General features: G+C 52.2%; 1 protein-coding gene across 3 annotated transcripts in view; it reads right to left on the minus strand.

Annotated features, from left to right (window-relative positions):
* Window positions 1-9,809, minus strand: part of CAPN5 (calpain 5) — a 57,458-nt gene extending 47,649 nt beyond the window's left edge. Inside the window, exon 1 of one of the 3 annotated variants that reach the window (XM_073808403.1) lies at window positions 9,523-9,809. The gene's annotated coding sequence lies outside the window, so the exon portion shown is untranslated. The other 2 variants (XM_033862211.2, XM_073808404.1) reach the window with 2 other exon arrangements.
* Between the last annotated feature and the right edge of the window lie 2,570 nt (window positions 9,810-12,379).

Below are 12,379 nucleotides of genomic sequence, written 5' to 3' on the forward strand. Positions count from 1 at the left end.
CATCTAAGCAGGAGCTCATAGGGTGGGCTGTGATTTTTAAGAGACAGAACTGGAAGGTTCAGAGGAAGACGGAACCTCCTGGGAGGAGGAAACCATTTAGGCAAGGCGGGAGGACAGGGTGCAGGGGAGAGGAAGAAAGGGCTAGCAAGGCAACACTGCCACAGCCAGGTTATGGGGACCCTGAAAGCCAGGCTAAGGACTCGGGAGCGTGCCAGGGTGTGAGCTGGGCTCCTGGAGGATTCACAAGAAGTCTGGATGGAAAGGAGGCCAGGACGCAGGCAGGGAGACCAGGCTGTAGAAATGGACCTGCAAAGCATGGCCTTGGCCATGGAGATCCATGCAGACCCACACTGGGCCAGGGGCCACAGCACACAGCCAGGCGCTGTCTGGGGGTCTGGCTGGGGGTCCTTCCTTGGAGGCACCAGGAGGCTCACGACCTCCCAGGATGACAACCACGTCTCTGGGCAAAAGCGGCGTGCTGGCGGCACTTCCGGGCCCCATGTCACATTCCTGCCCGAAGCAGCCTTGAACGCCAGTGCCTCCTCCTCCCCGTGCCCAGAGGAGAAATCAGAGCCTCGGAATGTCCCGTCCACATCCTTATCTTCAGATGGGGAGAATGAGGCCAGAAAGGGACAAGAACAGTTACCTCTTTGTGCCTCAGAGCTCTCACCTATGAAATGCAGGTCTCCCGCTCCGCTGGCCCAACCTGCCCTCACCCCTGGCTCCCCTCACACATCTCTGCTCTAGGCAGGGCTTAGCCCCAACTGTCCTTGGTATACTCATCTGCAAAATGGGGCTCCCGGCCTGGCCTTCACAGGGTGACGGTGGGGATCAAGTGACCCTGCACAGCACTGGGGCTAGTGAATGAATGTCTGAGATGCACTCCACTCTGGCAGGCTTAACCTACTCTTATGTTAAGGACCCCAGGATGGGGTCTGGTCTCTGGGTCAACCCGTGGGGACACGCCAGCACACTCCCCTCTTCCAAACATCCCTGAGCTCTGCCTACTGTGGCCTCAGGCTGGGCTCGGCGCCAGAGCTGCAGCAGCCCAGGCTCTGCCGGCAAAGGCTGCTATGCTGAGGCGGAAGCAGACACTGAGGGTGACCCCCTCGGGGAAGCAGCTGTGGGCACCCATGGCGCCTGCAATGACACTGCAGTTGGCTCCTGTGGTAGGCTGAATAGCTGCTCCCCAAAATGCCAACATCCCAATCCCTGGAACCCGAGAATGTTACCTTAGACGGCAAAAAAGACTTTGCAGATGTAATTAAGGATCTTGAGATGGAAAGATTATCCTGGATTATCCGGGTGGGCCCTAGATGTAATCACAGGTGTCCTTAAGAGGGGGACAGAGGGAGATTTGACTCCAAAAGAGGAAAAGGCAATGAGGTTACGGAAGTAGAGAGAATGGGGTGATGAGGTCGTGAGGAACGCCGACAGCCACAAGGAACAGAGGCTCCCCTGGAGCCTCCAGAGGCAACCAGCCTGACACCTTAATTTTAGCTCATAAGACTCTTTCCAGACTTTTGACTCCAAAACAGTAAGAGGATAAATTTGTGTTGTTTTAAGCCACTAAATTGGTGTTCATTTGTTACAACAGCGAAAGGCAATGTATACCATTAGTATCATTCCTGTGGGTAAGTATGTAGTCTCACACCTCTCTCCTGCTCAAGGAAGTGAGTGAGCGAGGATGAACTGCTCCAATGGAAAACAAAGCCACCCCAAACTCCAGTGTCTTAGTTACTGTATTATTAGTAACACACCAGTTGAGTCCCACCACCGCACCCTGACTAGCAGAAGTTACCCAGCAGTGGGCAATGGGGCAGGGGCTGGCTGGGCAGGGGCAGGCAGATCAGGCCAGCAGGCTCTCTGCCTTTTGTCCCCCAGGCTGCAAGATCCTGAGGCCATCCTGGGCATACCCTGAAAGTGCTGGCCGGCTGGGTACCAATGAATGGGCTTGGTCTAGTCCGGCCACCAGTCCCCTGTCTCACAGCTGACCACATGCACCACTGTGGCAGAAAACCACAGTCCACGCCCACAAGCCACCATGGCCTCAGCCAGCGGCACCCTCATACCCCTGGTCCTGGGAAAGCTGAGACCCCTAGAAACACATCCCTGAACAATCAGAACGGGGAGCAATAGCTCGGGCCATTACAGGCCAGCAAATGTTCACATTTCGCAACTTCCTACGTCCAAGCCTGAAGGCTGGCTTCCTAAAAAAACCTGGATTAGAACCCCAAAGGGACTTGGCCCATTTTGCCATTAGTGAACAGGGAAAGGCAAGGCCTGAGGCCAAAGTGAAGTCAGCAGCTCGGCCTGAACTAAAGTGAGGCAATCCCAGGGCATCACCATCGACCCAGGGAGGAGGAGAAGCTGCAGAGTCTGGGGCCCTCAAGGCGAGGCCCGGGAGGCCAGCCAAGGAATGCTTTGAGCAGAAAGGGTGAGGCATGAAGGGGCAGAAGAGGTCTCCGGAGGGGCTAGAGGGGTGGAGGGGAGGGGGTTCTAAAGGCACTCAAAACACTTGAGGACCCTGGGGCAGAGAAAGTCAGGCGTGAGGTGAGAAGACCAGCAGCAGACAGACTTCTCACCTGCCAGGCCCCAGATAGTGAGCCCCGCCACAGGAGGGCTGAGAAGGCCACAGTTCTCAACCACTGAAGCCAAGAGGGGCTTCCACTTCAATGGGAGAGACCCTGTTTCCTTTCACCCTTCTCCTCCCAAAGTCGGCCCCTCCTTCCTCTGGGTTGTCCCTCCCCCAGGGAAGAAGGGATTGAGTGGTGCTGACTGTTAGGTACTATTAGTTATAATGACTACCAGACACCATGTACTTCGCAAAGCACTTTCGGGACTTAACTTCATCATCAACCCTTAAATCCCTATGACTAGGCAGCATTTACCCCCATTTTGCATATGAGGAAACTAAGACTCACAGGGGAAGTTCCCTGCCTCAAGGTCACGTGCAGAGCCAGTCTCAGCGAGGAGGAGGCGTGACACAATGACAGGCCCTGCAGGTAGGAGAGGTCATGGAGACAGGCTTCCCTGTGGCCACTGGGGCCTCCGGGAGGGCCACCTGTTCAGGGATCAGGGCTTCAGGGCTGTCCTGAGAGCCCACAGGGAAGGCAGGGGCAGAAGCAGCCAGAGACAGCACTGGCCTGGGAGCAGTGGCCTGGATGTCACCCCCCGAAGCCCACAGGCCTCTCACACTTCATCGACTTCCCCCAAACCCGCTCCACCCCCAGTGGTGGCTCCCCTCCCCCCCTCCCCCCTGCTCCACCACCCCTCCTGTGCAGGCTCTGGGAAGCCCCATCAGATGCCCCCCTCAGGTGCCAAGCCTAGCCCTGGGTGGGGAGCTGGGGAGGGGAGAGGCAAGGGGAAAGAGGAAGGGGCCTCCCCCTGCTCGGGGCTCCCTAGCAACTCACCCACCACAGAGCCAAAGACGACACTTCTGGGATGCACTTCTGATGATTTAATGCCCCTCCCTATGGGCTATCATTCAGTTACATGTGTCCAGGCCTCCACCCATCTATTCCTTGGACCTGCAGTGCCCTGCCCTTGCTTTTCTGCTTGGTGAACTTTCCATCCTTCAGCACCCAGCACCGATATATCCTTTGCAGTGAAACCTTCCCCAGTTCCTGGGCAGGGACTGGCACCCAGCACTGGGTGCAACTCTGGGCAGGGGCTTCTCGGTTTGACCCATCTGCCTCGTCAGTCAGAAGAGAGGTTCCTCAGGGCCCCACCTAAGCACATCGAAGTCCAGGCTCCCAGCTCTGGCCTGAAGCAGCAACAGCTGGGCCCAGCTTGCCCCGCCCTCAGCCTGGGAAAGCAGCCAGGCCTCTCCACCCCCACCCCAGGACTCTGGGGACTGCAGCAAAGGCTAGGCCCAAAGACCCTGGGTGGGAGGCTTTCAATCCTTGCAGCAGAATACAGTAGTTTCTTCAGGAGGCCTCACACTCATAGGGTAGGCTGAGCCCCACACTCAAACACCCTCCCTTCCAGGAAGTCTGCCCAGATTTCTCCCTCCCCAGAATCCTACAAATAACTGCCCTGGGCACTTCTCTCTTCGATGCTGGTGTAGGGAGAGGATTCTGGTTTGAGAGCCAGGGCAACCCAGCTGCAAATTCTGGTTCAGCAACCCTGAGAGAGAGAGTAGGTCACTTCACCCTCTGTGCCTCACTCTCCTCCACCCTGTGGGGTCTGGGGCTGAATCCCACCACAGGAAATGAAGCCTGGCGAGAACTTGGCACCTGTTAACGATCCGGCCTGCTTCACCTCTGGAACCCAGGTGGGTCTCCTCAGATGCCCAACTCTGTAAGGTGGTGGCAGGATCAGAGCAGCCCGAGATCCATTCTCCCCCAGCTGTCCCTGCCTCCCTGGCCCCCTCACACACACACCCAAGCCCAGCAGCACAGGAGAAAAGGCCCCTATTCAACCTGGGAAGATGGTGAGGAAGGGAATCGATTGTGGCCTTGCCCCCTTTCCCAAGCCGGGGGACGGAGGATGGGGAGGTACCCGGGAGGGGTTGTGGAATTGAATGGGTGGAGGCCTGGGAAGGGACACGAAAGGGGAATTGTGAGGAAGAGGAGGGCAAGGGCCGGTCAAGCCACGGGAGGTAAACCCCGGCGCGTAAGCACCATGAAACCAGCTCCGGACACTCGGGTGCAGTGGGAAGAGGCCCCTAGCCTCAAGCGGGGGTGGGGACGAACCCCCCGGGGCCGGGGCGGATCCTGGAGCTCCCCCCCCACCCCGGGCCTCAAAGCCAGCGCTCACCTCCTTCCTCCCCGGCTGCAGGATGTGCAACCCCACACCCACCGATTCGCGCTCACAGGGCACGCGCTGGCCCTCGCTGCACCCATAACACACACACACACCCCTCCGAAACACACACATGAACACACGCGCGCTCGCACACACCTCCCTCTGCGCAGCGCCTCCTACCTGCCGCGCCGCCGCGGGTCCAGCGGACTCGGGGATGCCGGGCTCGGCGCTGGCACTGGAGCGGAAGCTGGACCGGCCCCCTCAGCTGCCTCTGGCTCCGGCCGGAGATCAGCTGGGGCTGGCCTGGGGCGGGGCTCGAGCTAGGACTCCCGGGCGGCCGGGCCCGCCCAGCGGCCTCCGCCCGTTGGGGGGACAGAGGCGTGGTTTCCAGCTGGGCGGGAGGGCCAGGATTGCAGCGCATGCGAACTGGCGCCGAGCTGTGAGGCGAACGGGCACGAAGGTGGCTGCAGAGCTCCCGCTGGAGAGTAGACGAGGATTTGGGGGCCTGCGCGGCGCAGCCCGACCCCTCTCGGCTTGATCGGGCCCGCGTTCTCCGGCCCCTCCCTCCCAGCATCTCCGGGAGTTCCCCAGAGCCCAGCCTAGGTCGGCACCGAGGCAGGGGGCTGGCAAAAGAAGGACTGGAAGAGGCGAGCGCTACCTCCATGTCCATATCCATCCCCAAGATTCTGGATGGAGGAGCGGGACCCAGACCCCAGGAGTCACAAGGAGGGCCCTTGTCAGATGGGGAAAGCAAGCTCCAGGCCCGTATTGAGTATTTATTTACTCAATATGCTATGATGGGGCGACAGCAGGAGGGGCATATTTCCCGCATAAGACTGAGAAGGTTTGTGAGTGACCAGCCCTAGCACACAGTAGGGGCTCTGGGACGGCAGGGCAGACGTGTTTGTTATGCTCATCCGAGGCCTGTGTCAGCCCACTTCGCAGATGGAGAAGCTCAGGCCCACTCATCTCTCCTTCCAGTGTTCCCAGTGTACCTCTAAGTCACTCTGACTAATCAGCCCCCCTTTTGTATTTCCGACTGTTGGAGCCACAAGAGGAGTGTTTCGTGGTGGTTGCAAGAATGTACACTGGACTCACTGCCTGGGCTCCTATTAGCTGTGTGACCTTGGACAAGTGACCCAAACTCTCTGTGCCCCAGTCACCTCACCTATAAAATTATTATAGTAGCACCCACTCCATGCTGTTGTTGTGGGGATTAAATGGACTGAGCCATGTAAAACCCCTAGAGTGGGCCCTGACTCAAAGTAAGTGCTCTCGATGTTATTTCAATCTAGCCCAACCCCCTCATTTTCTGAAGACACTGGGTCCCAAGAGCAGAGACATGTACACATGGCTGGTTAGAAGCCCAGCCATCCTAGGATGTTAGAACTGGAAGGGCCCACCTCAGAGCCCATCTCTGGCAGCTCCCACCTTCTCTGACAGATGAGGAAAGAGACCTAGAGAGGGACAGTGACCTGTCCAGGGCACCCAGCCTGGTGCAGTGGGGGAGGCATTGGCCCTGCTCTTGTTGAGGGTTAAGATGGAGAGGTTTCCAGACAAGCCAGGAAGAGCTTGGTCTCCCAAAAAATTGGGGGAAGGGGCTGGGGATGATGCTCTGGCCCCAGGTCCCTGCTGGTCGGTTGCTATAAACTGATTCCCATGCCATCACGGGGCCTGCTGTGCAGGTGCTTTTCCCATGTAATTCTCACAACCACCTTGGCAGGAGCCCTCATTAGCCCCATTTTACAGATGATAGAACTGAGCCTCAGGAGATGCCCCGGTCACACAATCAGGAAATAGCAGAACTGGGATCCTCCCTACCCTGTCTGACTCCACTCATGCCCTTCCCCTCTTCCTCCTCCTCTATTCCCCTCTTCCTCTTCTCTCCCCCAGGGAAAGGCCACCTCTGATGGCTTCTTGACTGGATGTCCAACCTCTGCTGCATCCCCCTGTAACTGGGAGCTCATTTCCTCACAGGGCAGCCCTTTCTACTTGTCTTGGGAGAGTCTCTGTCACCCAGAGCTGTGACCTAGTTCCCTCTTCCTAGCTCTGCAGGACTCCATAGCCTCCACCCCACCAGAGCCCTGGAGAGAATCTTCTTTGCTACAGGCCAGCAAACCCCTATCTTCACTGCTCCTGTATGTAACGAGTTTCCCAAGTGAAATCCTTATAATACTAATTTCTTTTAAAAATCCCAACAGATCTAATTGTCTAGCTATTGTTTGAGAACCCTAAAGGAAGCCCCTTGGCATGGGAAATGGCTCAACACGAAGGCTCCTAACGCCTGGTGTCTTAGGGTAAAATATTCAAGTAACCATTCAAGTTCCCCCACACCCATCTAGCCAAGGGGACGGGATCGCAGGGAGAGAAGTGGAGTCGGACATACAGAACTTTTCAGGACATGCAGAACTAATAGTATTCTCCTGAGAGTTTGGGAAATGGGAGAGTCACACTGGACTCCAGGGGAGAGCACACACCATGGAAAATAGGGATATGAAGGACTTTGAGTTGCTCTTAATTCCATGCTACTCTGAAACACTGCTTATATTTTGTTAGTATCCTAGATATTATTAAGAACCAGCCAAAGCCAAGTGGGATTTATTCAGAAATACAAAGTTGGTTTAATAACAGGAAATCCATTAATAGCATTAGTTTGCTAGGGCTGCCATAAGAAAGTACCACAAACTGGGCAGCTTAAACACAGACTTATTGTCTCACAGATCTGGAGGCTAGAAGTCCAAGATCAATGTGTCATCAGGGTTGGGTCCTTCTGAGGGCTGTGAGGGACAATCTGCTCCGTGCCTTTCTCCTAGCTTCAGGTGGTTTGCTGGCAATCTTTGGCACTCCTTGGCTTGTAGACACAACACCATGATCTACGCCTTCATGTTCACATGTGTTCTCCCTGTGTGTCTGTCTATCTCTGTGTCCAAATTTCCCCTGTTTATAAGGACACCAGTCATATTGGATTAGGGTCCTTCTAATGACCTCATTTTAATTTGATCACCTCTGTAAAGACACTATTTCCAAATTTACATTATGAGGCACTGGAAGTTAGACTTCAACATCTTTGGGGGGACACAATTCAACCCATAACACGTATGCACCATATTAATGAACCTAAGGGGAAAACCATGATTTTTTTCTATAGATGCCAAGAAAGCCTTTAACAAAATTCAACACCGATTCACAATAAAAACATTCAATGAAATAGGAAGTGAGGGATACGTTCTCAACACAATAAAATGTAGTCCTAAAGCCGACATCTTATTTAATCAAGAAACACTGGAAGCACTTCCACTAAGACCAGAAACAAGGCAAAAATAACCTCTAGCTACACCACTATTCCACATCGTACTAGAGGTATTAGCCAATGCAATTAAACAAAATAAATCAACGTAAGGCCTAAGACTGAGTAAAGAAAAAAAAAACTATATCTATTTGCAGATGATATAATGTTATACCTGAAAAAAAGAGAAAAACCGGAGAACCAATGATAAAACTAATTCAAATAGTGAAAGAGTTCAGTGAAGTAGCAGGATTCAAAATTAAAATACAAAATTCAACGGCCTTTATATATACAAATAATAAACAAAGGTCACAAGGATAGATAAAACCCATTTCATAATAAAAACAAAAAAGATTAAGTGCTTAGGAACAAATTTAATGAGAAATGCATAAAACCCACATGAGGAAAATTTTAAAACATTCTTGAAAGACACCAACTAAGAACAAATGGAAAGATATCCCCTGTTCTTGGATTTTATGACTCAACATTATAAAGATGTTAGTTCTCCCTAAGTTAATTTGTAAATTCAATACAATCCCAATAAAAATACCAGCAAGCTCTCTTATGAAGATAGACAAGATGCAAAGTCCATATGGAAAGATAAACATGCAAGAATGGGAACACTGAAAAAGTAATACTATGAGGAGGAAATAGCTTTAGCAGACATAAAACAATAAAAGCTTCTAAAATTAAAAATGGGTGGCTGGGCTTCCCTGGCGGCGCTGTGGTTGAGAATCTGCCTGACAATGCAGGGGACACGGGTTCGAGCACTGGTCTGGGAAGATCTCACATGCCGCGGAGCAACTGGGCCCGTAAGCCACAATTACAGAGCCTGCGCGTCTGGAGCCTGTGCTCTGCAACAAGAGAGGCCGCGATAGTGAGAGGCCCGCGCACCGCGATGAAGAGCGGCCCCCACTTGCCACAACTAGAGAAAGCCCTCCCACAGAAACGAAGACCCAACACAGCAATAAATAAATAAGTAAATAAATAAATAAATAAATAAATAAATAAATAAAATGGGTGGCAGACTTCCCTGGTGGCGCAGTGGTTAAGAATCCACCTGCCAATGCAGGGGACATGTGTTCGAGCCCTGGTCCGGGAAGATCCCACATGCCGCGGAGCAACTAAGCCCGTGTGCCACAACTAGTGAGACTGCGCTCTAGAGCCTGTGCTCCGCAACAAGAGAAGCCCGCGCCACAACGAAGAGTAGTCCCCACTCGCTGCAACCAGAGAAAGCCCACACGCAGTAATGAAGACCCAACGCAGCCAAAAATAAAATAAACAAATAAATAAACAACCGCCTCACTCTCCCTAGGACCCCTTCTGCCCCTCAGATCCCTTCTCCCACAGCCAACTGAACTTTCTAGAATACAAATCCAATCTCTTATCTATAGCTTCAAACTCTTGAGACCAGGAGTAAAGAAAGAAAAAAAAAAAAGACATTTTAAAAACGTCATTTCTGTGTTCTTGGGAGTATGAGAACTAACCTTTCGGAAAGACTGCTCTTCAGCTGGGAGAATAGGTTAATGGGCCTGTTTGTTCCTCCAAGGCCAGGCTGAGTCTAGGCTGGAGGGGAGGAGAGGGTCGTCACCACTACAGAATCATTCTGCGAATGACCGTCCCAGGGTGGAGAGAGGCCAGCTCTAACAACTGTTACGACGTTGAGTCAAGGCTAACACGTTGAGAGTTCTCCACCCCCACCGCGAAAGCCGGGCAGCCAGCCCGGGAGGCCCCTTCAAAGCCGGTGGTTCTGCTCTCCCGGCTTCAGCCTCCGGCTCAGAGCCCAGCCTTGACGGGCGGAGTCCTCACTCTGCTTGGGCAGCGCCGGGTGGGGCTCCACTCAGGGCCCGAGCAGACAAACACTCGAAGTAGTTATTGTTCAAACCCCAGAGCATCCGCTCCCCAGGGCTGCATTCCGAGCTGGGGTCGGGCCTGGGGCCCTCACTGTGCGACGCTGGAGCCACTGCGCCTTTCTGGCCCGCTTTCCCTTCCACTGGGGCTGGGGGCAGGGAAGGCATCTCTCTGGGCCCTTCAGGCTCGGACTTGGTCTCCCCAGAATCATTATTTGCTCTTTTCTTCCGGGTTTGAGGGAGGGGATAGGTATGGCATCTGGGTGGAGGAAACTGAGGTAGGGCCTTACCTTTGAGCTCCACCCTCCCCTCCTGCTTCGAAGGGTTACTGCCTCCTGCTCCCAAATGCTGCTGAGATGGGTTGAGGGGGTTTTCCCTTGCTGAAGACACAAATAATGTCATGGCTGTGTGTGTGTGTGTGTGTGTGTGTGTGTGTGTGTGTGTGGCAAACTGCTGTCTGCCTCCTTCTCTCTGGAGCCTAGAGACCTGGCCTCTGGCCTTGTGCCGCTGCAGCCTTCGGCTCTGGGTGTGGTGGACGTCAGGCATGGTGTCCGGGGCAGTGGTCAGGGCCCAGGAATGGCAGGCAGGAGGCCCGGTCATTTACTTACCTGGGCCTCAGTCTCCACATCTGCCCAATGGGGATGATAATAATCTCTGTTCCCTGGATGGGGGGAGGATACAAGGAAGTCAGGGGCTTGGAGGTGCTTTATAACATGATATCTCGACATATTAATTTAGGTGTTTAAAAATATCTTAACGTTTTTTTCTTGCATCGTTTTTAGATTCGGTCCTAGGTACATTTTTATTTCTATTATAAATGGTACTTTTACAAATGACTTTTCCTGATCGCTTGTTACTACTATATAGAAGTTAAATTGATTTTTGTACGTTGATTTTGTACTGGAAGACTTGGTACATTTAAAAATTATTTTAATTAATTAACTGTAGGATTTGTGTGTGTGTTTTGGTGGGTTTTCTAAGTAGGCTAATGGTTCTCAATGAGGTGTACTGCCCCCTGGGGGGAGATTTGAAAATTTGTAAGGGAGTTTTTTGTGCCCAAGAATTTACACATCATAATTCATACAATTTTATTTGTCTTTTATTAACCTTTTATATTACAATAAAAGAATTATATTGAGTTTTGGAAAATATATGTGTGGACAGATTATATTCTCTAAGAATTTCATTTCAGAATAGTGAGTATGGCATTAATTTTGTGGGGAAATTGGATCTGATAGGGTTGCAAGCCTCTGAAGTTCTGATAATTTTCTTTCTTTTTTCAAGTCATTATCATTTTATTTTTTTTATTTTTTGGCTGCCCTGCATGGCTTGTGGAATCTTAGTTCCTGGACGACCCATGTCCTCGACAGTGAAAGGGTGGAGTCCTACCTACTGGACCACCAGGGAATTCCCTCATTATCATTTTAAATCTTTATCTTGCCTTGCTGTGCTCTCAAGCCTTGGACAATGTTGAACAGTGGTGATGATGGACACGTCTAGTCTTTTCTGACTCTTAAAGGAAATGCTTTCACCTTTTACCAAGATTTTCTTTAAATCACGAACGGATGTTGAATTTTATCAAACATTCCCTCCCCCCGCCACGTCTGAGATATTCATATTTCTCTTGATGTGATGTGCCACATTGACAGATATTCCTTTTTTATCCATGTATTCTGATTCCTTTTCTAATGCTAAGCCCACCTCAAATTTCTGGGATAAATCCATCTAGGTGCTCTGACATCCTTTTTACATACTGCCACATTGTCTACTAGCGTTTCGTATAGGATTTTGCATCTGTGTTTGTTAGTGAGACAGCCCTATCATTTTCCTTGCTCGTGGGGTTCTTGTCAGCTAGGCCGGCCTGGTGAAGGGAGTTGGGAGCACAGGCTCCTGGGGCCCAGATTTACCCAGACCCAAAGACCAGCCGCCCGCCTCCCCGCGGAAACTGTATGCAGGGCGCGCCCCCTGGCGGCTGCGGGGCGCAAAAGAGCCCGATGAGCCAGGCGAGGGGAAGGGAACCAGGTAACATCAGGGGGTGCCAGGGCTGCGCGGGCCGTGGGCCTTCGCTGGGCCTGGTGACAGTGAGCAGCCCAGCTTCAGAGATGGGTTGACCGGGACCCAGAGTGACAAAGTAGGCCTATAAATGTAGTGTCCTGACTCTTCTGAGCTGTGAGTTTCCTGAATCGTAATCTCTTTACCCATAAAGTGGGGATAACCCACCTACCTGTCAGGAAAATGGGAGGAAGTTGTCACAGCACAGAATTCAGACTTTTCCAAGGACACAGAGGTGTCCTCTCCCGACCCCTCAGCCTTCTCGTTTTCTTGTCTGTTACAAGCACTTGATAAATGGCAAGTGGGAAGAGAATTCAGGGTTAATGATACTCAGCTGTCCAGAATGAGTTCACATCACAGAGGTCCGTGTGAAGGAATCACATCTGTTAATTTATTAATTTTTGTTCATTATTTCATTATTGTTCATTTATTCAACAAATAC

The sequence above is a fragment of the Tursiops truncatus genome, chromosome 8 (genome assembly GCF_011762595.2).
Source record: "Tursiops truncatus isolate mTurTru1 chromosome 8, mTurTru1.mat.Y, whole genome shotgun sequence".
NCBI lineage: Eukaryota > Metazoa > Chordata > Mammalia > Artiodactyla > Delphinidae > Tursiops > Tursiops truncatus.